Here is a 27,331-nt window from a genome sequence, read left to right on the forward strand (position 1 = left end):
TCTTTAGTGTATTGAATAACCAAACACTGTTTAATGCTTGATTTTGTTTTAATATTTTGTTTGATGTTGTCTGTTTACAAATCTTTCACTAAATCATCCTTGAAACTTTAATAGTATATAATAGTCTAGTAAATTAAGGCTGATATCTTTTTTTGCAGGTTTCGCATTAAAGGCAAAGGGTTTTGCGGCTACCTTAATAAGAATGAAGCCAGCTCAACATTATGCGACATTGACAGATACTGGATATGCAGCAAACCAGTCTCTCCACTTAGAACCTAAGAACAGTCCTGCTGGATCAGGACAAGGGCCCAACTAATGCAACTTCTTGTATCTCACTGTGGCCCACCAGATGCCTCAGGAAGCACACAGAACAATGTGTGTCTGTTATGATATATGCCCCAGGCCTATAGTGAATTTACAGGCTGGATAGGGCAAAGCTAAGCCCTGATGTCTTGGCCTGCATACATGTAGTGTAGCCCAGGTGCATCATGGGATTGGCTGATGCAACAGGGCACAGCAGGGATGATGCAATACCCTGCAATACCATGTCACCAGACAATGAGTCATGCAGTCACCAGATCGTAGCCTGCCTCTCATTGGCCAGTGCCAGTATATATTGCAGCTTGTGTAAGCTGCTGCATGGGAGATGTTATGCGGAGTGTCTGCGGGAAGCTACTTCGATGGAGTTGGTGATCTGAGAGTTGAGAAAAGTGCTATCTTTGCTGTTTGCTTGCTGAGCTGCCTTTGCACTGTAAATATTGTATATATCTTCAAGTAAAGGACATCTGGTGGTGGAGCACTGACCTTGAGTCTCTGGAGCTGCATACTTCAACAGTGTCTTACTGCCATTTTCTTGCATTTGAAAATGCAAAACCTGTAAAACCTGGCGCTTTTGTACCATCATGATGAATATTTTTATACTGCTGTTCAACAAAAAACTTCATAAAGTGGTTTACACAGAATCAAATAACTGCAAAACACCACCAACTACAGCCACTAAAGACTCTGTGCTGGGGGGGGGGAGAAAGTCAGTCAACTCTCCCCCTGCTAAATACTTGTCCAGTTAGCATCAGGGGTTAATCTTCATCATAACTTGTAAGCTGAATTTAAATTTGTAAGCTGAATTTAATATTAAATTTAATATTAAATATGAATTTAATATTTATAAACTGTAATATAAATATAAGCTGTATTTTTAAAATTTATAAGCTGTATTTTTAAAATTTCAGGGTATTTCAAGTACATGAAAAATTCTTTAAAAAAAATTTAATAGCACTTCAATGGCAGATGTCTTTGAAGAAGCATTTTTTTCTACCAAAATTTGCATAAAACCAATAGAGAACTGCCCCAGGGTTATTCCCTCCCCTAACCCTTAGTGACTAAGATAATGATAATTGTAATTGCTCAATATGCAGTTTCCTACAGCACTGCCTATTCAGTTATTTAAAAGAGAAACCAGAACTATTTTCTATAGTGATCTGGCGTTTGGTGGCTCCTTTCATTTGGTGCCTTCTTACCTGTCTTTTATTTACTTACTGCATTGAGCATAAGCCCAAGTAAGGCTCTTATTATGCTGCTGTGTGTGTATTTTTCAGAAAAAAACTACCAGAAATTGCAGAAAATGGCTAGCAACCCACTTTGGAAAACCATTTGCTTTTTATTCAAAAATGCAACTCCTGCACTGTTCTGATGAAACATAATATTGAAAGAGGAGGCCATGCTTGATGCACATTTGATATTTGTGTAGTATGCATATTTGGAATCCGTTCCAGAACCCCCAGTGGATACCGCTTTCCCCTGATAAACAAAGTTGCGGTCAGCTCTTCCAGGACTTCCTGAACATGACCACAAAACTCTCCTGGTTGCATCTGGAAGGTCCTGGAAGGCCCTCTAGCCATGGGGTTGGCACCTGCAGATACTACAGTTTGTGGATGGTGGACTAGCAGATAAGGAGGGCCCACTGTATTTACCCACCGGGTAGATGGGACTCGTCAGCCTGGGAAGGCAGCTCATCAGAGAGAAGGACAACTCTGATCCCAAACCTCCACTGCCTTGTGGCTACATCCAGTTGTGGAAAAGGCTTCAGGAGTCAACCTCGAGGCAGAATCCAGAGCCGGACTCCCTGAGGCAGTTCATGGCTGAACACAGTCACGTTCTGGCAACTCCTGCGATGCTGCTGGAACCAACCGTATTGGCTTCTGCCTTTCCATTGGACCATTTCAGCGACGTGGAGAGGGGGGATTTGCTGCATGGGTAACAGCCTATCCTCCATATCTACTTTACCCAGGCTTCGCGCACTGGAGAGGACACTCTGTTCCAGAACCACCATTCAGAGCGTGACACCATAGTCTTCCAAGACTAAAGGATGCCAACAACTGTAGAGCAACCAGATTGGTGGACACTGTTAAAGAAATGCAGGGTTGGTGATCCTGTCATAACTCATTTTAAATTACTTTAGTTAGTTAGTGAGTGAGTTGCATTGTGTGATCGATGATACTTTTTAGTTTGGTAGAATGGGGGGGGGGAAGCATTTTCTTGAGAAACTGACAATCTTGTCTTCCTACATTCCAAAAGAAATGCTGAGCAAAAGAGAAAAGATCCTGGGCATAACTCAGGAAGAAGGCCCCTTCCTCACGAATGCAGCGGTGAATTCTCAGGGAAAGGAGGATGCTATGATCTGTAAAAGGATGCTATTTTCTTGAATATGCATAGATTATTAGTTGAATATGTGTGTCTACTCAGAGAAGCAGAGTATTGTTTTAGGTTCTGATTAGTCCAAATGTAAAATCCTACCTTATGGGGCATGAAGCCAGATTTCTCTGCAGTAATGTATATGTAAAAAATAAAAAGTATAGAAAGTCTGAATTCCCTTTGTCCTGGATGCCTGTTCTCTCCATCCCTGGCTCAAAGCACAGATCTGTCTGTCTACTAGAAGTAAGTAAGGTAAACAACGCCGTTTTCAATCACCTCTAGGAATGAGAGATGGGGAAAGGAATTCGTTCTAAGTTTAGGCGAGAAGGGTATGGCAGGCGAAAATCAAAGTGTACTGTGTGCAAGAATGGTTGGAGAAAGTGGGTCCCGCGTCCTAGTTCAGGCCACAACGCGGCTGCAGTCCTGTGTACGCGCTTTCCTGGGAGTGAGCTCCATTGAACACAGTGCGACTTTGGCAAAGGATTTATACTTCTGCATGAGATCATCGTGCTATAGATTTGTTCTCAGAGTCTGTGGGTTGGAGCTGGAAGGGCAGGCTGAAGCAGAAGTGCTGCGTGGAGGAGGAGGCAGGAGACGACAGAGTGCGCTGCAGTGTTAGTAATCACGAGACCGCAGACTCATTGGTGCTGCAGCGCTCCCCTTCGCTTTCGGGACTGCGGAAAAAAGGAGGCTGGTCGCCTGCTTTCCTACTGCCTGGCTGGCTGGCTCAACAACATGCCGGATCAAGGTAGGGTTTGGCTCTACTGCCTTGTTGAGACGGGGCTGCGACGATGTTGTCTGGGCGTTTGCACCGCGAAGAGGGTGCACGGGCTGGTTCTCCCCTGTGCGCGGGCAGCGCTCAAAGGAGCGGTGGAAGCACCGAGGCTCCTGCCAGGGAAAATGGCGTCTCTACTGCAAGTGCTGTCGCTTTCGAAATGCTGCTTTGGAACTGCTGCGAGGGAGGCTCCGAGTCTCTCCTTCTCTCTGTAGCGAGTGCTGCACAAGGAGAGTCTTCCTGTGTGTATCTTCACAGAGTAGAATTGGACCCATTTCTGCCCAGCCCAGTTCTGCATGTTTGATCTTGTTGCGTATTTGAGCAGAATACTGTAGTTCAGGGGAGGAGAAGGCGGAATGGCAGTGGCTGGGCGTTTCAGGGCCCTCTCCCTGGAGGAGGAGACCCCTCAAAGGCTCCCGCATGCCCCGCACAACTGTGCTTCCTACAGTGTGGCTCTGGGGCGGGGGGGGCACTTGTGGGTCAGCTGCCTCACCCCAAAGACGGAGGGAGCAAGGCTTGGAGGAGACCAAAGACTTGGAGAAGACCCCCCAAAGGCTCCTCATGCCCCACACAACTGTTTTCAAACGTGGATCCTGGGGGGGGCACTTGTGGGTTAGCTGCCTCATCCAAAAGATGGAGCAAGGCTTGAAGGAGACCCCTCCAAAGGCTTCTCATGCCCCACACAACTGTTTTCAAATGTTGATGGGGGGGCACGTGGGTCAGCTGCCTCACCCCAAAGACTGAGTAAGGCTTGAAGGAGACCAAAGACTTGGAGAAGATCCCTCCTCCCTTGGAGAAGACCCCCTAAAGGCTCCTCATGCCCCACACAACTGTTTTCAAACGTGGATCCTGGGGGGGCACTTGTGGGTCAGCTGCCTCATCCAAAAGATGGAGCAAGGCTTGAAGGAGACCCCCCCCCAAAGGCTCCTCATGCCCCACACAACTGTTTTCAAATATTGATGGGGGGGGCACTTGTGGGTCAGCTGCCTCACCCCAAAGACTGAGTAAGGCTTGGAGGGGTCCCCCTCCCTAGGAGGTCCCCCCTCAAAGGCTTGGAGGAGGCCCCCAAAGGCTCGTCATGCCCCACACGACAGTTGTTTTCCAAATGTCCTGCTGGGCGGGGCGGGGGTTTGTGGGTCGGCCCCCTCGTCCCGAAGACGGAGGAAAACCCCTGAGGGGGACATCTGGAGCGCGGGCAGGGGCTGGAGAACCGAAGGCGGGCGCCTTCTGGGGCGGAGGCTGCAGCCCCCCCTGGCCCTGGCAGGAAGCCGGGTGGGCGACTCGGGAAGACTCTCGCCGACGGACGCAGGGAGTTTCTGGCAGGCGGGCGCGCGGGAGGGAAGCAGGACTTTCCAGTTCGCTCTCGAGCTCTGCTTCCTCCGCCCGCGCCCCTTCCTCAGTGCCACACCCGGGCTGCGCTCCTTTCCAGCAGCAGCCGCGCCAGACCCGCGTCCTCGTCGGAGCGGAGGGGAGGCGGGGGGAACAGTCCTCGTCACTCTGACCTCCTCCTGCCGCACCGAACACGGAGACTGCGTAGAGGGAGGGCCAAACCCAGCCATAAGGAGGCGGCAGCAACTGGGAGTGGCCACAGGGCTCTTCGGCCTTTCCTCCCTCCTCCGCCTCGCAGGGCTGTTGGTGTTCGTAGCCTTAGCAAAAGGCAGGGGTGGCTATTCATACGCACTGACTCCTTCTCAGTGGCCACTGGACTGCATGAGACTCAGGGTTATTAGTTGTCAGTATGGTGCTTCTTGGAGGTTGCTGCCAAGCATGTGCTTGATCTGCGGAACTCCTTGCCACCGGATGTTGTGAAGGCACCTGGCCTGGAAGCCGTTAAAAAGAGATTGAACAGCTTGCTGGACTAGATGGGCGCTTGGCCTGATCCAGCAGGGCTTATGTTCTTATAGAATCTTTTGGAATTGCTCTTGCAAGTGGCTTTTAACCTTGAATAAATTGGAATCTGGCACTTTTTTGAGGCTGGCAGCTCAGAATATACAGCAGGCTTGTCATTCTGTATGTCTACTCATAGATTAGTAGGGAGCAAATGAACAGCTGGATATGTGTACAGGTGAACTCACAAAGCAAATTGATTCACTGTGCTCTGTAGCCTTTCTGCTGTACTCATGACAGTGTAGCTAATAGGAGAATAATTGTGGTTATCAGAAATTCTACCCCTTTACCTCGAAAGCGTCTTTTAGGATGGCTTTAGCTTGTCAGTGATTGTGTGCTCTGAACCATCAAAAACAAAACTTTTTAAAATTCCACATTTTTGATTACTGTAGTTCAATGGGGTAACTATGAGAGTGTGACTACTATGGAAGGCAAGGATAGTGTCAGAGTTTGACTGGGTCAGGGGCTGTCTGAGGACCTCTGCCCATCAATGGGCCCACCTGACCATGCTGACCTGATTTTGCAATGACAGCAAACTGAGCAAAAGGGCGCTTTTGAAAGTGGTCATGGTTCTATATTTAGCCCAGGGTGGGGAGCTACTGTCCCTATTCAGCATAGCATCTTTTCTAGTGACTGTCACCTGAGATTTCTTTTGCATCTTTTTTGGACAGTGATCCCTTTTGAGACAGGGAACCATTATTATTTTTTATTTTACTATGTAAACCAGGGGTGTCCAAAGTTTTTGGCAGGAGGGCCACATCATCTCTCTGACACTGTGGCTGGGGGGAAAAATAATTAATTTACATTTAAAATTTGAATAAGTTTACATAAGTTTACATAAATTAATATACTAGAGGTGGAACTTATATGAATGAATGAAGGTCTTGCAATAGCTCAAGGCCTATAAAAGGCCTTGCACAAAGCAAGGCTGGCCTTTTCTTTGCTGCCACTGCTGCATCACAGACGTGAAACAGCAAGCAGTGGAGGTAGCCCTCATCCCTGGTCAAACAGCCCTCATTCTTGAGAGGTCAAACAGTCGCCCTCACGCTGAGAGCAGTTGCATTGGGCCAGTGCAGGCTCCAGCAAGTTTCTGGAGGGCCAGAGGCTCATTGGAGACTGGGGTGTCCCTGAGGGCTGCACTGGGAGTCCTCGAGGGCCACAAGTGGCCCCAGGGCTGGGGTTTGGGCACCCCTGATGTAAACTGTTTTGGGAAACTTTTTTTTGGTTGAAAAGCAGTAATTAAATGTTCTGGCTGTGGTCATGCCCAGTTCATCACCAGGGATTTGATAGGGATCCCAGTGAAGGGATGTGTCCCAGCCCCCTCCTCCCCTGCAATCTGACCCAGGCACAAAATCCAATGTTTTTGTGTTTGTCCACAAATCATAGCAGACACAGTTCTTTTTTTCTATCAGATCATATCAGAAGACTTTCCTGATTTCAACCATTTTCTTCATGGGTGAGAATATTTTGGAACTGCCAACTTTTGATTTCACTAATTTCATTTCTAGGAAAGGGAGGCAAGAGGGCAAAAACCTGTGTTCAGAGGGCAGAGTCTGCTGGACTTTGCTTTGGAAGCAGCAGAGCCAAGAGACAAAGCTTTCTGTTTGCCATTGTGGTCTTACTTGTGCAGCAGTTTTCACCCCTTTTCATCTCAAGGTACACTGACAAGGCACTAAAATTGTCAAGGCACACCATCAGTTTTTTGACGATTGATAAGGCATACTGCACTGACAGCAGGAGCTCTCATCCCCCAGTGGCCCTGCTAACAAATGATCTTCCCCCAAACTCCTGCGGCACACCTGCAGACTATCCGCGGCATTCCAGTGTGCCACAGCACAGTGGTTGAAAATGGCTGTACTAGTACAAGTGTCTGAAGGTGGTCCTTGAAGTTTTGTAAATTCAACCCATTAATCCTGCATTATTAAATGATGGTGTGGCCACAGTAAATGTTTTTCTTCTTCAAAAAACTGTCTTTTTACAGTATTCTTTAAAAAAAAAAAAAAGCTTGTCTAGAATGCATGATGTGTATTTGGTCTCCACAGTGAGTCCATCACCCCTTAATTCCTGCATGCGTGCTGGGAGATGTATTTGTTCCATAGATATTCTGAAGAGGTGACTGAATGCATGGGAGGAACAACTTCTCGGAATACTCCAATGCTGTAGTCCTACATGTTTCATTGTGAGTTATATCCTACTGAAAGCAGCACCCAGGGAGCATTTCAGTCTCTTCAAACTAGACATTTTGTTTTTCACATTTGTGTACTGCCTTTTCTCCAAAGAGCTCAGGGTGGTGTACATAGGTCCTTCCCTCCTTTTGTCCTCACAACCACCCTGTGAGGTAGGTGAGGCTAGTGACTGACCCGAGGTCACCCAGCAAGCTTCATGGCTGAACAGGGATTTGAACCATATGGTGGATTGATATGGATTTGTGGTGCCAATTCCAAAAATGGCATCCGTTTTGCCCTATCACGAGGAAGCTGCTTGAACCATTCACTAAAGAGGCTATACTGTATCTCTGAAACTATTGGTTCAAGGTAGCGTTTAAGGAAGCAAAATGTACATTGGCCTGTGTAATTAACCAGGAGTAAAGAAATAATTCCCCTAATGAGTGTTAGGGATGAAGAATTCTAGCACTAGTGATTGTGAAAGTGTCAAGTGGCACTGTAAAGATTAACAAATGCATTGTTACCAAATGTATCAAAGAGGTTTAATTATATTTTTGCATTGGTTGAATCAGTATTGTGAGTTCTTGTTACATTACAGGCTTGAATAACTTACGTTGAGCTAGAAAAATTTTATCACCAATTACTGCAGTCATGAATTATCTTGTTTAACTAGAATTTTCACTATTCCAAGCCATTTGGTCTCATTGTTTATATAGTGCTCTCTGTGTGTTTGAGTGTACATGCACATACTAGCTAACTGTTGATAACACTTCACGCCTCGGATAAAGACTAGCGGGATGGAAAGAATGAAAATGGAGGCTTGTTAATAGTGGAGGAGAGAAAGAAAACATACTATACAGCATAATACTGACATCTGGTGGAAATGTATAATGGCAGCTCTGCCTTCTTGTATATAGCTCTAGCAATAGTTACAAAGATAGTAAAGTGCTGACATCTAGTGGAAGATTATAAAACATACCAATATTTGGCTAGGGACTGATAAGAGAATTTGTAAGCAAGAGCCCAGCAAACAACTATGTGACAATGGGTAGGCAGATCAGCCCCATTCCTGCTGCTATGTCTGATGGCTTGACAAGGGGTAAAGGGAAAAATACCCCTTACCCTAAGGTGACCTCCAGCCCGTCCCTAATCTGTGCTAGATATAACACAGGCCAGTTGGCCTGGCTGTTCCAGCAGAGGTTAGGCTTAGGCAGCCAAGAGCTAATATGCACTGACTGAAAAGTTTTTAATTCTACTACTAAGCCAGTTAAAGTCAAATAAAAAAAAAGTTCTTTTGAGTCACGTTTTTGTTGTTCCCCTAGTTTTTATGTGGTCTTTTTTTTTTTTAACCTGAAAGTACCCTAAAGTCCCTAAAATTGACCTGAAGTGTGGTATGAGACCTGAAGTGTGGAGACCAGGGTGACCACCCCAAGGAACAGGCCTGTGCATATTAGCTAGAATCCCTCTAGATCAGGGCTGTCCAAACCCCGACCTGGGGGCCGGATCCAGGATTTGGACAAACTCGTTTGCCCAGTGAGTGGACATTACTGTTCTGCCAGGATGCTACATGTATTCCTCCTTTTTTGGGGGACAGGAATGCTCTGGGTAGTTGCATCTGCCCAGAAGTCCTGTTGCACAGCTTTCTGGGATGCCAGGCAACAGGCATGACTGTCCAGAGCATCCCTATCTCCCAAACGAGAAATACACATGGCGACTGGGTGGAATGGACTGTGGGGAATGCAAACGGGGACTGCATTTTCAGTATGCAGCTGTCGCAGGTTTGGCAACCACTGCTCTAGATCAAAACACACCAAATTCAGTTTATCAATAAGTTAAGGTTTAATAAGAAAAGCATACAATATGGAAAGGCACCTTAGCTAAAGTACAATTCATATCATCAGGTACAAAAATTTGCTTAGCCTGTACATTCTTTGATTGTTTTATGAAATTCAATGATACTTTTATTTTTTTTAACTTTTCCTTGCTTGCATGATATTGTCGTCTTAGTTTTAAAGGCAACAATATCATACAAGCATACACCAGGGCATCATCCCTCCTCAAAGGCTAAGCAAAATAAATGTGTTTTTAAACCCACTAAAATTTATACGAAACAAGAGGGTTGCCGTGAGATCTCATGGAAGCTCGTTCTGTAGACCTGATGCTACAGAGAAGACCCTGCACCTTGTTGCCATCCCCTTAGCCCAGCGTAGCAATAGTATCCTATGCAGGGCCATATCTGATGGGCAGAACAACAGATGAAATCCAATAGGCACATGGGCCTGTCATACACTCCCGGGGTTTGGGGTGCTCAGAGTTCTTAGTTCTCAAACCCTAGAGCCCTCAAGGATCCCTGTTTGGTAGTACTACGACCACCCTGTATGCGCCAGTGTCTTAGTCCAGGGACACCGAGACCCTCTAGGCTTAATTCTATCCCTTGCAGGCACTGAGCACTTTCTTTAATTAAAGCCTCAGCCCTCAAGTTACTAGTACTCAATGAGTATTTGGTAGCTTGCTGAACAGCTAGGGAGGATTCTGAACCTTTCCCCCCCCCCCCCAACAGACAATGAAACAACTTAGTAAAAGGATTTTTACTTTATTAAGTAGATAGGGTTACATAAAGTTACAAGAGGCAGCAAATGCTAGCAGCATAAAACTTCTAGGAAACATATCAGCATTAAAATAGCAAAGCTAACTGGCTATCACTATTATTCCCTAACTCTCACCTGGATCAGCTTTCTTTTGTAGATCTTTCAGCCCCAGGTTACCTATGAGGCCACATGGCCCTGGTGGACCAGGCTCTCCCTGCAGGATCTTGTACCCACAACCTTTTCCACACAAAAAGCCCCAACACCCCCTTTGGGCTTTGTTCTTATACTTCTCAGGATAATAGGCTGGAGGTGACTCTGTACCTATTTAAACTGTCCAATCAGAAACTCTTGGAGACATAATCTTCCTGAAATGGGGCTGGATGCTAGCCCTCTCAGCTCTCCGCTCCCCACTGAAGGTCCATGGGCACCTTTCTGTCTTAATAGGTGCTACATTCCGTTGGCTGTTGTTACTTACATCCTTGCAGCTAGGACTGCAAGCAGCTTCTCTGTTACTGGTTTAATTTGGTTCAGGCTCTACATGCTATTTGGCCTAAACTGTACATATTCATGACAGGGCCACCTCATTCTCCAGTAATTACAACTTCTGGACCATCTTCAAGGACAACCCCATGGTAGTAAAAAGATAAAAACAGACTTGAGCCTGTGATAAGGAAAGCCTTGGTATGGTGAAACTTTTTTTGGTCTCAAATCTAGGTGGGTCCCAATAGAGTGTCATTTTAAAAAGTGGTTCCTAATACAAAAAAATTTGGAAACCACGGCAATAATGCTTTTAACATAAGCATATCACAGTCACACTGGCACATTCAGATCATTTCTTAGATTGCTGTGTTCTGAACTCCTTGAAGTTTCTGAAAAGTCTTCAGGGGTGCCCCCATTTATAAGGTGTCCCAGTAATCCAAAACCCATATACTTGACTATCCATTTAGCCGAAGAGGATTCATTATGTCTTCTTTTCTTCAGGCACATTTGTATGACAAAAGCAACAACTAAAGTGGCAGCCACAGACATTGAAATGATTAGGCCAATACCTGAAATCAAACAGGTTAAGAGTGTCAGTGTTTTACTGGAGCAGGTAGTATACAGTACATTGTTTAAAACTGGGCTATGGCAGAGACTGAATGTATCCTTCTGCCACATCTAAACTCTGCTTGTAGGATGCCTAAATTATGCATGCAGAATTCTACAATCCAAATGGTTTTCATTAGGATAACATCGGTTAGTCTACTCAATAAGATTCCCCCATAATCAAAATTAAAACACTGATGAATCAAAACTTGAGATGTAAAGTTTCCAGACATTTTGAAACCTTGGCAAACATACACAATTTTTCTTCCCAGAAACACATACGTTTTGGTAGAAGTCGACATATGCAAAAATTTTTCCTCTTATTAGAACTAAACTTTAAATAAGTTAAACTTACTTAAAGTTAAGTAAGCTAAACTTACTTATGAAGATAAACTGTATTATGAATCATTTAGTTAGCACATAAAGTTGTATTGTTGTGTATATTTATGGAAGTTAGGAGAATACAGAGGTAATTCTCTGCATTTTTTTTCTGGGAGTCAGCCACAATGAACACAGCAGGTCTTACTTCTGAGTAAAAATGAATAGGATTGTCCTGCATTTCTGCTGCACAGTGTATTTATTGTGCTACACTAGTTATTCAGATTATTATAAATTTAACCAGTATTAGAAATGGAGTTGCAAGCTGCAGCAGTTGCATAAACATCTTGTCTGTTATGAAAACAGGAAAGCATTGAGAATAGAAGCCATCAACAAGGATTATTTTTTATTATAAGAACTTAAAATGCAGCACTCCCTCCATACTGCATAATGTCAGCATATAAAAGAAGAAACCATATAGAGACTGGCAACATCTGTTACCAGAGACAAAGAACCACAAACAATCCCTCTGAACTCTTCAGAAAGGAACATATAATCTGTTTCCAGCTCATGAGTATACCTTGATACTTAGAGCTAAACTACACATTGATTGAATGTGATTGTATTTTTAAAAGGAGTGCTTAAAATTGGAAGCACCTATTCTTTGACAAAAAACTCAGAGTGAGGGTGATTTTGATCAGTAGGCAAATATATTCCAATAAGTTTCTGGAAGGAGCAAACTTCTCCCCACCCCTTCCCCATCACCAACATCATCCACTTACGTCCACGTTGTCCAGAAACAGGGGCCACTGATACAGTGTGAGGAGTGTCTGTAGATGAAGGCAATTCAGTTGAAGGGAAAGGAGGGTCTGGAAAGCATGATAAGAAAATCGTCATAGTATTCAGTTCATAGTAATGAGCAGAGATGTTTCTAATATTCAGCAGTCACTGTCACGAGGGAAAGCCTATGGGGAGACATTGCACCTTCAGAACCTCTGCCAGTGCAGGTTCTGTCAGCCAGCATTACAGAGTGTGGGCATAATCCTAACCAGGTCTACTCAGAAGTAAGTCCTATTTTGTTCACTGGGGCTTACTCTCAGGAAAGTGTGGTTAGGATTGCAACCTGTGTTGCATACACAGGTATCCAGTGTACAGCATTGCAGTGGTCTGTTTGGCTTATAAACACAGGAGTCTCAAGTCAGTTTGTTAAAATCCCTACTCTAGGAGCATGGACACTAGACTGGTCCTTGAACCTCTGACATGGATAAGGAATTGAGAGGTTTGTGCTCAGTGTTCATAAGTTCCCACTCCTCCTTTGTCACATCTTCTGATTTCTGCACCATTCTGAATTGCAGGACAGAGCCCTGTGCTGTATCATTCACAGTCTCATCCAGATTTTTCCCTATGTAACATTTGATAGGTTGAGGCTATGAATAAACGATTTCTTCATAGGAAGGATTTATCCTTCTCTACAACCCAGATGGCCAATGATACTCCAAATGGAAGCAGGGAGAGTTTTGTGTGGGGAGCATTTTTCAGAACTTACCAAGTGGAGTTACGTTAACTTGAGCCACACATGTTCCATCCAGGAGGTTCTCAAATTTGAGGTAGAATTCATTTTTCTCTCCTCTGTTCCATATAGTGATGTTTTGGTTGTCAAAACAAATCTCAGTATTTGTTATATTGAGACATTTCCCATTAGGAACCAGAACCCGTTGTACACAGTCTTCACCCTTTTGGTGGTAACACCTGGATACCAATATCTGCTTTGTTGTATCAATTGGAAGAATAAGTGATATCTTCTCATCATATACCTTTGCAGTGCATACCTTAGCACATTCTTTCGCTCCTGTCAAAGTAAAATAAAGGATAACCATTTCAAATCAAGAAGCAAGGGTAGGCAACCAGAACAGTCGAAAAACAGTGCTTGAAGAAAGTCATCACCAAAACATCAGAGGGAAGCACTGTCCTTTTAAACAGCTGAATCAAGACAGATACAAGCCTAAGAACCTGTTGGCATCCTTCAGTCTTGGAAGACTATGGTGTCACGCTCTGAATGGTGGTTCTGGAACAGAGTGTCCTCTCCAGTGCGCGAAGCCTGGGTAAAGTAGGTATGGAGGATAGGCTGTTACCCATGCAGCAAATCCCCCCCTCTCCACATCGCTGAAATGGTCCAGTGGAAAGGCAGAGGCCAATACGGTTGGTTCCAGCGGCGTCGCAGGAGTTGCCAGAACGTGACTGTGTTCAGCCATGAACTGCCTCAGGGACTCCAGCTCTGGATTTTGCCTCGAGGTTGACTCCTGAAGCCTTTTCCATAACTGGATGTAGCCACAGGGTAGTGGAGGTTTGGGATCAGGGTTTTCCTTCTCTCAGATGAGCTGCCTTCCCAGGCTGACGAGTCCAATCCACCCGGTGGCTGTTTAGTCGCCTCTTATGACAAATACAGCCAAACTGAGGGCCTATTCTTATCCCCAGCCCCCAGGGGAAAAGCCTAAGAAGATGGAGGCTAAGAAGGTGTTTAAAGTGGAACAGTGCAAAAAGATTGACCCTGTTAGCCTGATTATTCTTCAGCTTCTCTGAAACCTGCACTTCCTTCTAGGTCTTATGTTCTGTAGAGATATAATATCTGTATCCCCCCTCTCCAATGTTTGTTCATGGTCAGCGACAGGGTCAGTACACTACAGGGCAGTGGTTCCCAAACTGTGAGTCATGGCTCCCCAGGGAGCCACAGAATTCTCACAAAAAAACTACCGCCCTATACAATGTATAAGATTATAGCCTTAATGGGCAGTTGCAGCCACTGGCCAAGTAGGTCAAGGCAGCTGGCAGTTGAAGAAGTTTGGGAACCACTACTGTAGGGTAATGGCCTGTCCAACTCCTACCTGCATAGGAGGTGGGGGGGGGGAGGAAACCTACATACACCTAGAGGGCCAGCTCCCCAGTTGTTGCCATGCTTGGTCACATGTTTGATAGGCTGAGAAACTGCCTGGCTTGCACCCATTGACTAGAGACTACCTAGGAGGTCGAGGTGTAAGAGTGCAGCATCGTGGTTGTCCAGTACCCTAGAGAGTGCTGACTGGTTGTGGCATACTCACCTATATACTGTGGGATCTCTGCACTGTGGTCTTGGAGCATGTCTGGATCTGGCATTTTGGTAGACAGTCTTGGCCACTCAGTACCATCCTGTCCGTCCAAGATTTCAGTGTGAGCTGCAGTAAAAGAGCACATTGGGCTTTCTGTTGCATCATATTTTTCATCCCATGTTTCTCCTTTGGTCCACTCAAGAGTCTCCAATCTCCATAACAGAACAATCAACATCAATGCCTTATTTTCATTCAAAGAGTGAGTTCAGTGCTAGAAGGGTTTGGGCTTCCCTCTTTTCCCTTTGGGTCCATGGCCTCTAAAACCAAGCCAACAACATCTTATCCCCTTGGAATCCCTTTGTATCCAACTCATGCAGGAGCTGTATCCCATCCCAGGATGGAGGGATGCCCTGGGGTCCCTTCATTTTAGTTCTTTTGTTTCTTTATAGCCACATTGTTTCTTTTCATATTTGTAAAAAGATATGAACATTCTCTCCATCTGATACTAGTTTGCTTAAGGTGTCATGTAATCCTGACAATGAGGTTTGAAACACAGCTTCTCAATTCAAATACCTGTAGTAATGGTGTCTAATGTTTTCCTTTACGTCGTTATGCATTTGAAAACAACATTCAGAAACTATGTTGGACTCTTAAGTTCTTTGAGGAGAAATAGTGTAACAAAGTCTAATAGTGTAACAAAATATGAACTTGGGCCAGTGTAGTTTATTAGTGTCTAATGCTCACAATTAAGATTGACATTAGATTCAGGCACTTTCAGTGAGCTATTTGTGGTCTCCTAATAGTGAAGGAAGTGCATGGTGAGAGGCACTCTTCCCCTCATAGGCACTTGGGCTAAGTCTGCCCAGTAGGATGGCCAGTCTCCCCCACCCCCATTTCAGGGGCAGTCTCTATCCTTAGAAAAACCACAACAGGCAAACCCTGTAAGGTGCAGCTTTCATGATGGGACCCAGCAAGCACAATCACAGAGGCTTATGGATAGTGCCTATCCCGCTGTGCCTTAGAGCCCAACCCTATGCCTGCCTACCCAGAAGTAAGCTCCGTTGTAGTCAATGGAGCTTACTCCCAGGAAAGTGTGGCTAGGGTGGCAGCCTTACTGAGAGGACAGAAGCCCTGCCAGGAAAGTATACCGAGGCTGCCACCCTCTCCACACTTTCCTGGGAGTAACCCCTATTGGACACAGTGGGGCTTACTTCTGAGTAGGCAGGTCCAAGCTCTTAATGGGTTTACCCTTGACACCCCTGTCTCAGAAGCCCTTCCCCTGGTCCCCTACCTTCTCCTCTGGGCCTTGCGAGTACAGAAGAACAACCCATGAAGATCAAGCTCAGAAGCACAACGCAGCACTTCATACCGCAACCTTCCCCGCAATCTCAGCGCCGATCTGCTCCGGCCCACAGTAAACACCTCTTTCCGGTGTCTCATCGCGCCGCTCCCTTTTAAGAGACTTCTAGAGACTTTTTGCGCATGCTCCTGAGCGCGGTGTGTTCTGGGAAATGTAGTCCGGCGCTGTGTGTGTAGAACGCTGGAGCGGGACTGCAGAAGGGCGCAGCGATGCGAAGGAGCTGCGCGGGACGGGGAGAGTGTGCGCTGGGGAGGAGCTGCATCTGACTTCCAGGCAGGGACCGAGCAAGAACCAGCAGCAGGCAGGCAGGAGGGCGCCCAGAGAAGCCGCCCTCGCTTCCTCTGCCTCCTTGCACCTCCAGTGGCGCCTACTCCCGAGTAAATGTGCACACCCGTGATTGCACTCTGGCTGGTTGAGACCCCCTCCTCTCCACACTTTCCTGGGGGTAAGCCCCAGTGACTGTAAAAGGACTGACTTCAGAGTAGACTTGCATAGGCTTGGGCTCCAAGGCCACAATCCTATCCACACTTTCCTGGGAGTAAGTCAAAGGTGCTTCCAGTTTTAAGCGCTTCTTTTAAAACTACATTTCAATCAATGCATAGTTTGGCTCTCAAGGTATAATGGGTCATGACCCACCAGTTTGAAAACCACTGAAGTTGGGGAAAGATTTCTCTTTGTATAGGAGAGAGAAGGTGGGAAGGGAACCCTGCTCAGAGTCCTCCCTAGAAGGGTGTGGGCCTCCCTATTATGCCCTCCATATGTGCATGACTAAATAAGGCATAAAAAATAAGTGTTTAAATTAACCCAACATTCTAATTAATACATTTGAGCTCATTAATTTCCTAATAGAAACACATTCTTTTATTGATAATTTAAATATATACGTATTCAAATTACTAAACCCCGGTAATAAAACAGAGAATAAAACAATTCTATGCTTGGGATCATTAGAAAAGGTATTGAGAACAAAACTGCTAATATTATACTGCCATTGTACAAATGATGGCCACACCTGGAGTATTGTGTCCAGTTCTGGTCACCGCATCTCAAAAAAGACATAGTGGAAATGGAAAAGGTGCAAAAGAGAGCAACTAAGATAATTACGGGGCTGGGGCACCTTCCTTATGAGGAAAGGTTACGGCATTTGGAACTCTTCAGCCTAGAAAAGAGGCGCCTGAGGGGGGACAAGACTGAGACATACAAAATAATGCACGGGAAGGAAAGAGTGGATAGAGAGATGCTCTTTACACTCTCACATAACACCAGAACCAGGGGACATCCACTAAAATTGAGTGTTGGGAGAGTTAGAACAAAGAGAAAATATTTCTTTACTCAGCGTGTGGTTGGTCTGTGGAACTCCTTGCCACAACATGTGGTGATGGCGTCTGGCCTGGATGCCTTTAAAAGGGGATTGGACAAGTTTCTGGAGGAAAAATCCATTACGGGTTACAAGCCATGATGTGTATGTACAACCTCCTGATTTTAGAAATGGGCTATGTCAGAATGCCAGATGCAAGGGAGGGCACCAGGATGAGGTCTCTTGTTATCTGGTGTGCTCCCTGGGGCATTTGGTGGGCCACTGTGAGATACAGGAAGCTGGACTAGATGGGCCTATGGCCTGATCCAGTGGGGCTGTTCTTATGTTCTTATGTAGAGAAAATAACTAATAAAAATATAAAATATCAATTAAAGCAGTAAATTAAACTTGTATAATCTTATGTATTGCTTTTATGAAGAGGTAGATATCAAGCACCTCAAGGAGAGAAAGTAGTAAGGAAACAAAACAACAACTAGGAAGCAAAGCAGAAAAGTAAGCAGAAAAGTAAGGGGGAGAGAAGCCTTTTAATATGGGACGTTTCCTAAGGCACCCATATGATATTTACAAAATACTATTTTAAAAGAAATTTAATAAATATCTGCAATAACCAGGAAAGTGAAATACCTTCCTTTCCCCTCCATACAGAACTTTGTGCTTAGCATCTTAAGAGAGATTTCTTTCTTATTTGGTGAATATAAGATCAGAGGAAGCTGCACCCAGCAGGACTTCTGTCTGTGGGAGTCCTTTATATATACCTGTCTGTAAAATGCTTAAGAGGTAGCAGATTACAGAATCATTATTTTTAACATAGGGCAAAATTCCGCCTGCTGCCTTCCTTACTTAAAAGCTATACCCCAGTGGTTCTCAAAGTCTCAGGGAGTTGAGAACTGTGCAAGTTGTTGTGAGAGAAGGGGAAAGGCTGCAATATGATTCCCAGGATCACCCTGCTGCCAGGACAATGGGGCTTTTCACCACTTACCTACAGCCAATGCCCTGGCTTCTCTGGCCCTCCTCATGCCTTTTAGAGGCATAAAAACGCCATTTCCGGTTCTGTGAAAATTCTGGAAGTGGCTTTTTTGGCCTAGTCATTCAAAGGCCTGCTGAGGCCACTGGTGGACACACGCAGCCTTGTCGGGGCTCAGAAGACCTCTGGAGGCAAGGGGAGCATACCTTGCTGTCTCTTCTGGAGTGTACAGAGGGGCCCTCCCGCATCCGTGGTTAACTGAAACCGTGGATACTGGGTCTGCTGATGTGGGGGGGGGGCCTATATACAATAGAAACCAATAACGCAGTGTTTCCCAAACTGTGAGTGGATATCTGATTGTTGGTGGGTTGTGAAACTGACAAGGAAAATGCATTGAGTCCTATGAGACGTTAAACTGAGGTGCCCCTGCAGTGCATGTTTACTTGCCAGTAGTCAAACATGTCTCACTCCACTCACTCCACATGTCTCACTCACTGTTCCTCAGTGGGCAGGCCAAGAGGAACACGGTGCCACCAGAGTGGTCCCAATCTGATGAACGTGGGGCTCAACAAAAGGCAACCATAGTAAAAAGGATAAAAACCAGAGGCTTGAGCAGCTGGTAAGGTGAAACTTCTTTTTTTCCCTTTAAAGTCTCGTGCAGCAACTGTTACGCTGCACATGCCTGATCTTAGAAGCTAAGCAGGGTCAGGCCTGGTTAGTACTTGAATGGGAGACTGCCTGGGAATACCTGGTGCTGTAGGCTTATACCATAGTCTTTCGAGACTGAAGGTTGCCAACCAGTCTCGTGAAGCTGGGTTGGCTGGATGGATAGTATCAGTTTAAAAAGTGGATCCCAGTGCAAAAACCACTGCAATCATGCTTTTATCACAAGCATATTACAGGCACACTGGCACATTCAGATCACGTTGCTGTGTTTTTAACCATTTGAAGTTTCTGAACAGTCTTCAGGGGTATATTATATATTGGCAACCTTCAGTCTCGAAAGACTATGGTATCGCGCTTTGAAAGGTGGTTCTGGCACAGCGTCTAGTGTGGCTGAAAAGGCCAATCCGGGAAATCTGAAAAGGCCAATCCATTTCTTCAGGGGTACCACCATGTATAAGGCGTCGTGGTAATACAACACACATACGCTTGACCATTCACTCTGCTGTGGATGTAGGCAAAGAGGATTCATTATGTCTTTTCTTCATGCACTTTTGTACAGTGAAAATGACAAAGGCAGCAGCAGCAGCCACAAATCTGAAATTATCGGGACCGTATCTGAAATCAAACAGGTTAAGTACATCAGTATTTTAGAAGCAAACAGATGAAGCAAAATTCTTAACAGTATACATTAAGACTAGGGTATGGCAACTGAATATTTCCCCCCACCATGTTTACACTCTGCTTACAGGATGCCAAAATTATGCATGCAGAATAGGGGAGTTGGTAAACATATTTCTGTAAATGCAGCTTTCTGTGCTAATAGCCAAACTCAGAAGAGGGAGCTGAGGTTGGTTCCTAGTTCCCAGATCATTCAACAGAGATGCATGGCCAGCCTGAATATGAAATAGCAGTTTTCATGCCTCTGCTCTTTCCAGCATAGAGCTTTTCATACATCTAGATAGCTGTCACACATCAAGGCTATCATACATTTCCATGACTATCCTCCTCAAGATGTTGGCCTAAACTGTTGTTTTTGTGCAGTGTATTTTTGACACATGATGCCCCAGACATTCTTAGGAATTAGAAACTGGGGTTCCTGCTCCTTGAAATAAGATGTGGACATTTCCCAGTCTGCCCTAGTAGAGTATCACCTCTCATGAGGTGCCCTCAAACCATATCCAGGCCCAATGCTTCCTTTTACAGATCAGATCAGTCCAGAACATAATGCCCCAGGCCAATGTACCCTTAAATAGATAATTGGGGGGGGGGGAGGAGGTTCAATCCTAAAATAAACTTAAAATCCTCCTAAGTTATACACCCCAATTGCTGGAATATTCTGAGACACTTTTGTATCATGCTCAGTCCAACCATATGTGTTTCATATCATTTCCAAGTATGTTGCCTGCTTTCCCCCCTTAGTTATGTTTCAGGTACTTTTAAGTTTTAACAAGTGATGATGCTGACTTCTGAGTTTGGATGTAGCTTCCATTGAGTTCCTTGGGAGTAGTAAATGGGCTCAGAGTATTTACAGAAAGAGGGCAAAGCACAGCAGGATGTCAGCAACATCACTTGTTAAAACTTAGAAATACCTGAAACGTCACCAGCACTGGGATCCTGTCTTCCTGCACCCCTGAACAAAACAGCTCTTCTCTACCCCCCCATTTTATTACCTCCTCTGCAAATACATTTAATCGCTTTGCACACATCCCTTCCCATTTCACTTACCTTCTTCACACAAGTGCTCAAGAGAGCCTTTGTGAAGGGATGAAAGGCCGCTGGAAACCCCAAAGAGTCATAGGATTAAAAGCTAGTCCAACTCTCCCATCTTGACTCTCTGTTGGCTTCTAACACACTGAAGGCTGGAGAGTATAAACCACTTGTTTTGGCAGAGTTCTATTGTGGGCAGACTATTTTCCTGTCTAATGGCTTGGAAGTTACGCTGTTAATTCTGTGCAGGAGGGGTAGAAGATGAGAGTGTTTCATCTGTCTTGAAAACCCTTCTTTGCAATTCCAGATATGCGGAGCTCCCTTTCACTGACAGTCCGGCATCCACCATCTCAGAGGGAGGAATGGCTCTTGGCTTAATTTATTGTTCCTTTCCTCCTTTTATGTTTTTGTAACAGTTTGTGTGTGTAGAGAGAAGAGCCTGCTTCGCAAGTGCAAGGAGAGAGAAGGGGAGAAGGGGGGGGAGAGACAGTACCTGCACACCCACACCTAGGATCACTTTTGGGGAGTTCTAGCTCCCTTAACTCCCCACCCCCACCCCCACAGTGACCCACTCAATAGTAACTCACTGACTGGTTTGAAATTGAATATGGCATAACTCATGACAGAATACAGCACTACAGCACTTGTGCTTAGAAACAGCCACAAATAAACATGTTGTAGAGCAACCATAATGTTTACACAGAAGTATGTTCTGATTTCTACAAAATCTGCTTTTTTGGGAGGGGGGACATGAATGGGACTGCAGCCCTCGTCTAAAGTGTTGAACCATCCCATTCTTTGGTATCTTCACAAGGGATGCCACAAACACCTTTCAGTCTGTTTAATGTCATGTGGGAAGAGTGGAAAAGAGGCATTTTAAAGTCAAATTGGCATTTTAGGGAATCTTGGTTTTCAGCTTGAAGTACAGGTGCAGAAAGTGCAAAAATGACAGACTTGGGAAAGTAGCCTTTGTCTTGTCACCGAAATTGATGAGTGGTTTCTTTTCTAGAACTGCAGAAGTGGCTTGAGCATGTTTACTAACAGAATAAGTGTTTACATAGTGTTTACATAGACAATTAGCTGTATCTCCTGGATAGTTTCTATTTGGGGAGTTGCAAAAGAAGAAATATGAAGGGGATATGCTTTCAAGTAAACTGGAACGTACTGTTGGAGGGCGCAGTCCTAATGGAGTGCTCTGCCAGTGCATCAGCCACTGCACTGGCCTAGAGTGTTGCATAATGCACGTTTGTGACTACCTGAGAGCCAACAACACTGGCTGAAAGACCTGCGCCAGGCTGACTGCACTACATTCAGACCCCTAACTGCCAGTGCCAGAAAAGTGCTAAAAGGCACGGGGGCTGGGAAGAGCAGAATGGAATCAGGGAAGGGGCATTTCTGGGCAGAGGGAAGGTGGAACAGGGATAGATAGAACAGGCCTAGGAAGGCGTGAGATCAGCAGAGGAAGCTTCCACCATATCCTATTCTTCCTCCCAGACCTGAACGTCCTACACGGGACATGCACCAGTGATTTAGCTGGTGCAGATTTGAGTAGCCCAATTGGGCAGGCTGGAGCATTACTTGGAGTAAGGGGGAAAATATCCCCTCACTCCAGGAGACCTCCACCCTGCTCTTTACATGCAATGAATACAGTGTAGACCAGCGATCTCAATCTCATTTCAAGTAGTGGTCTGAATAGCATTCATGGCATCTGCTGAGGGGTGGAAGTGACATCATTAAGTAGGAAGAGACATCATTAAGCAGATGTTAGCCAGAAATAAGCACTTTGCTCTCACACAGAAACTCATTAGCTGCAAATGACAGTATGGAAAATGTGCAAATCTTGTTCATAATTTCAAGATATGGGAGAACCCAATTATCACATTGGGAGAGCCCAATTATAATGGGGGTGGATATATTGCTTCAGGGGCTGCATCCAACCCATGGGCCTTATGTTTGATACCCCTCATAAACTGTGCTGCCTGGCTGCATCAGCGCAGGTTAGGATTGAGCTGTGAGTCAAGAATGCTGCCAAGAATCAAGAAACCTGATAGCATTTTAGCATATCCGTTGTAACAGGCGCACACAATTCTTATTCAGACCTGTTCAAATACAATCAAACCTGCTGATACATTTGATAACAATACATTTATTAATCTTTACAGTGCCACTGAACACTTTCCTAATCACTAGTACTAGAATCCTCACTTCATCTGTAACAGATTGATGGAAATACCTCTTTACTACTGTTTAATGATTCAGGGCCCAATCCTATCCAACTTTCCAGCACTGGTGCAGCTGCAGTGCAGCCTAGGTAAGAGAACAAATGTACCCATTCCTTGAGGAGGCCTCTGAGACTGTCTCCCCAACACAGGAAGCAGTGCATACCCCATTGGCACAGCAGCACCAGCACTGTAAAATTGATTGGGCCCTAAGGCTGCAATCCTATCTACACTTTCCTTGGAGTAAGCCCCGTTGACTATAATGTGACTTACTTCTGAGTACACATGCGTAGGATTGAGCTCTAAGGCTGCAATCCTGTGCACACTTTCCTGACAGTAAGCCCCACTGAACACAGTGGGACTTGCTTCTGAGTAGACAAGCATAGCATTGTAGCCTAAGTTAGGGGTCTCCAAACTATGGTCCGGGGGCCATATCTGGCCTCCCACAAGATTTTATCTGGCCCTCAACAACTTGACTTTTGTTGTCATAGCATTTTTTTACTCATTATATATCATTTCTTAGTTTCAGCATGGCATTGTTAGTTTGTAATTGTCACATTTCTCTTTTGTTCTGAATCATATCTTGCTGATTACAAAAAAGATCAAAATAAAACTCATTCATTCATTTAAATTTCATTCATTCATTCATTTGTAAAACAGATTTTTTTTTTTTTGGCCTGTGAAAATTTACAAAATATATGGTGTGGCTGTGATGTGGCCCTAGTACTTACTGCAAGTTTGGAGACCCCTGGTCTAAGTCCTCTTCCACCCAGGCCCACTCCCTGGGCCCCATGCTTGGAGGGCATTTTCTCCCCTTTTAAATGTCCCCTTAAAAGCTCTGATTCCTGCAGAGTCATTTGCAGAGTCCTGCATTTGCAGTGCCTGGCAAATGGAGCTGCAAGCAGAAGTTTGCTCTTCTACAACCACTGGGCAGGATTTCGGCAGCTTTTGTTACCAGACCATTATGTGGTATTTTTCAATACTTCCATCCCCCTTCCCTTCATCTTTGGTTGTTTGTTGTGCTAATAGATGCCTCTAGACATTTATTTTGAAAGACAGAAATTGTTACAAGGGAAAGGAGATGAATTTGGCAAGCCACATAAAGATCTTTATTCTCAGCTTTTACTGAATGGAAACCACACTTACAATCATTTGTGGTCAGCATTTGTGGTCCACAATACAAAGTCAAAGAACTCCAGTACACATATACTCGTATAAACAAACTCCCAAGTTGTATAGTTGAACAGTACAGAAAATTAAATTGAAATGATTATGGCTGATATTATTATTATTAATTAACAGTATTTATATACCGCTTTTCAACTAAAAGTTCACAAAGCGATTTACAGAGAAAAATCAAATAACTAAATGGCTCCCTGTCCCAAAAGGGCTCACAATCTAAAAAGATGCAAATGAATACCAGCAGGAATATTAGGAATTAGGATATTAGGAATAACCATAAATTAGAACTTAAATTTAAAAATTTAAAACCATAGGTTGTGTTCCTTCAAATGCAACAGTGTACTTAACATAACTCCCGGAGAATAATTTGAAAATAGCAAAAAAGAAACCGCATTGTTATCTCTACATAAACTCAAAGCATTTCTCTTGTCTTTTCTTTTCAGGTTCATTTGTGTTCCTAGAACCTTCTCAGAACATCTTTTATTGAGTTGGATCTCCTACTTGTATCTTCTTGTATAATCTTATGAAGAGCAGAATGGAAGAAGTTGAGTTCAGCTTCCGTAATCACTCAAAAACGGGAGTTCACAGTCCACCAAAAACTGGAGTTCACAGACCTTGCTCACCTACAAGTCTCAACATGTGTTGGCATATGGATCTTGGATGACATAACCCTTTCACCGAGTAGGCGCAGTCTTGATACAGACCTGTTCCCAGTGACTGCCATGAATTCATAGAACTCTTTCATTTAGAACAGGGGTCTCCAAACTTTTTGGCCAGAGGGCTGCATCAAATATCTGGTGTGGTGTGGAGGGCCGGAAAAAAGGTTAAATATAAAATTTAAATAAATAAATTAGAGATGGAACTTACATAAGTGAATAAATGAATGAATGGGCTCATTCATTCAACCACTCTGGCCCTCAGAACACCCTCCAGACACAATCAGAGCACAGTTTTGGTCATGTTCAGTTGAGTGGGCCAGAAGCTTTCAGGGGACAAGAGGTTGGCCGCGGGCTGGAAAAAGGCTTGCTACGGGCCGCATCTGGCCCCTGGTCCGGGGTTTGGAGACCCCTGATTTAGAAAGTCTGCAGAGCATCAGCAAGTTCAAGACAAAGTTCTTGTCTTTGGTCTGGCATTGACTTCCCAGATTAAGTAAGTATGAATGGGTAATTTTAGCAGAACGTATTTTTCATTTTCAGATTTTTTTATTGCATCTGGAGAACTTACCTCCAAGTAAGCACAACAGAATTGACTCCAGTAGCTCTTCAGAATGCTTTCAGTCCACCCATTTGCTGGCTCTCAGCTCATTAAGTTCAGAGTGAAAAGGTATTGTTTCTTTGCTACATTGTCTTTCCTGCTACACTGAGCCCTCTGCAACATTGCAATAATAGTGTAACTAAACTCCTGGCAGAAGAGTTTGAAAATTCTGAAGGGTGCCCCCACCCAGCATCAAGGGAGAGATATATTTCCAGGCATTATCCCTCAGTCAGGGGATATCAACTATTGCCCCTGTATCAGCTATCATGCCTTGTGTATCAGGAAATTCACTGGGTGAAGTTCGAGAATTCACCTAGAAGCTGCAAGAATGCACAGAACTGTTGTTGTTTATCTTTGATAGACATTTAAAATGCAAAGTCCTTTAGAATTCCTATAATCCATCCCTACTACTGTGAAGTAGTCTTTCCTACTTCATAGATAAGATGCTAAAATGAAAAGCAATAACAGCTTGCCCCAAGGTGACTCAGTATATTCATAGTTATGCTGGCCTTCAGCAGAAACAAGCTGTGGTTGTCACTGTCAGGACAGTAGGACTAAGGTGTTCACTCAGAAGCCTGACACAGGGTTCTCAAATCTGTGCCAGTGATTTACAGTCCAATCTATGCATGTCTGCTCACAAGTAAGAGTCAATCGGGCTTACTCCCAGGAAAGTGTGGATAGGATTGGGCTGTTAGCTAGCACAGACTCAAGAAGCCTCCCATTGTGGAGACTGGGGCTTTACTCAGGGTAAGGGGACATATTCCCTTTCCCCTGAGGAGACCTCTGGCAGCTTCCCTGCCCCTCCTCCCCAAGGATACAGCGGTGGCCATTTCAGCACTGCTGTAGTCTGCAGTAACAGGAAACATAGAATTGGGCTGCAAAAAGTATTACTAGATTGTTGCACATGTTGTGTTTAATGTACTCATTTAATATATGTGGCTTGTTTATGATCTTTCTACTAAATAGCATACTATAGCACACTCAGTATTGTATTTTCCTATGAAAACACATACAGTCATTATTTTAAAACAGATGATATTGAATATTGCTGCATCTTCTCCCTGACTGCTTTGCATGGTTTATTTTGAATAATAGGATTATTCTAAGTAATAATGATTGCTAGGCAATAAACAGCCAAACATCTAGTAGTTAATAAACACTCCCTCTCTTGAATGGAAGGAAACAAATTTTAAACTGACATTTATAAATCAGTTTAAGAAATTACTTACCTGATACATTTATTGCAGAGTATGAAAATTATTATTATTGATTTATAATTGCAGCCTCAGTCATGACTAATTTAACTTAGCATACTTTCCACAAACTGTCATACCACATCTATTGTATCCTTTCTTTTTTGTTTTACAAATTACCACAGAATAAAAATAATAACCTGAAGGTAAATATCAGTCTGTTCATTGTTCTAAGTCTCCTGAAGAAAGATGTGTTGAAATCACAGCAGATAGCCTATATCCACCCTATTGTATTCTATGAAGATCTGTTGAACTCCACATTTGTTTAAGCTCAGTAATCATATACTCGTGGCACAATCTTATTCACAGTTCACTGTCACAGCAGCTACTCTGCTGGTCTGTGGAGCACAGCTGCTGGTGCAAGGCCCAAAAGATCACACAATCTTACTTACAATTTGCAAGTTGTTAAGTTCTTCAGAACTTTGTCAAACTGGCATGTTAAACAAAGCAAAAGTGAGACACAAAAAAACAAATCTGAAAGTGCTGGTAGAGTCCCAACCTCTGCAGTTTATTTTCCTGGTAGGCTCTCCATTCTCCCCATTGTTTACATCTTAGGGCAGGGCGTCAAACTTGTGACATACAATGGGCCGAATAGCATTCATGATTCCTGCTGAGGACCAGAAGTGATGTCATAAAGCAGGAAGTGCTGTCATTAAGTGGGTTATGACCAGAAATAAACACTTTTTCAGAAATAAGCTAAGGACCTCTTAGCTGAAAATGACAGAAGAGAAAATATGTAAATCTTGATCATATTTTCAAGATATGGGAGAGCACAATTATCATGTGGGCTGCCCTTTCAGCAGTGACACCTCAGC

General features: G+C 44.3%; 2 long non-coding RNA genes across 2 annotated transcripts; one reads left to right on the plus strand and one right to left on the minus strand.

Moving 5' to 3' along the window:
* Positions 1–3,283: 3,283 nt before the first annotated feature.
* Positions 3,284–26,420, plus strand: LOC136641277 (uncharacterized). The gene is made up of 2 exons (XR_010793860.1): positions 3,284–3,439; positions 24,453–26,420. It is a non-coding gene; the product is annotated as an uncharacterized lncRNA (long non-coding RNA).
* LOC136639465 (uncharacterized) lies at positions 12,293–14,695 on the minus strand. The gene is made up of 3 exons (XR_010793688.1): positions 14,606–14,695; positions 13,057–13,359; positions 12,293–12,379 (listed from the first exon to the last, which is right to left on the minus strand). It is a non-coding gene; the product is annotated as an uncharacterized lncRNA (long non-coding RNA).
* Positions 26,421–27,331: the final 911 nt, after the last annotated feature.

The sequence above is a fragment of the Tiliqua scincoides genome, chromosome 2 (assembly GCF_035046505.1).
Source record: "Tiliqua scincoides isolate rTilSci1 chromosome 2, rTilSci1.hap2, whole genome shotgun sequence".
Classification (NCBI taxonomy): Eukaryota; Metazoa; Chordata; class Lepidosauria; order Squamata; family Scincidae; genus Tiliqua; species Tiliqua scincoides.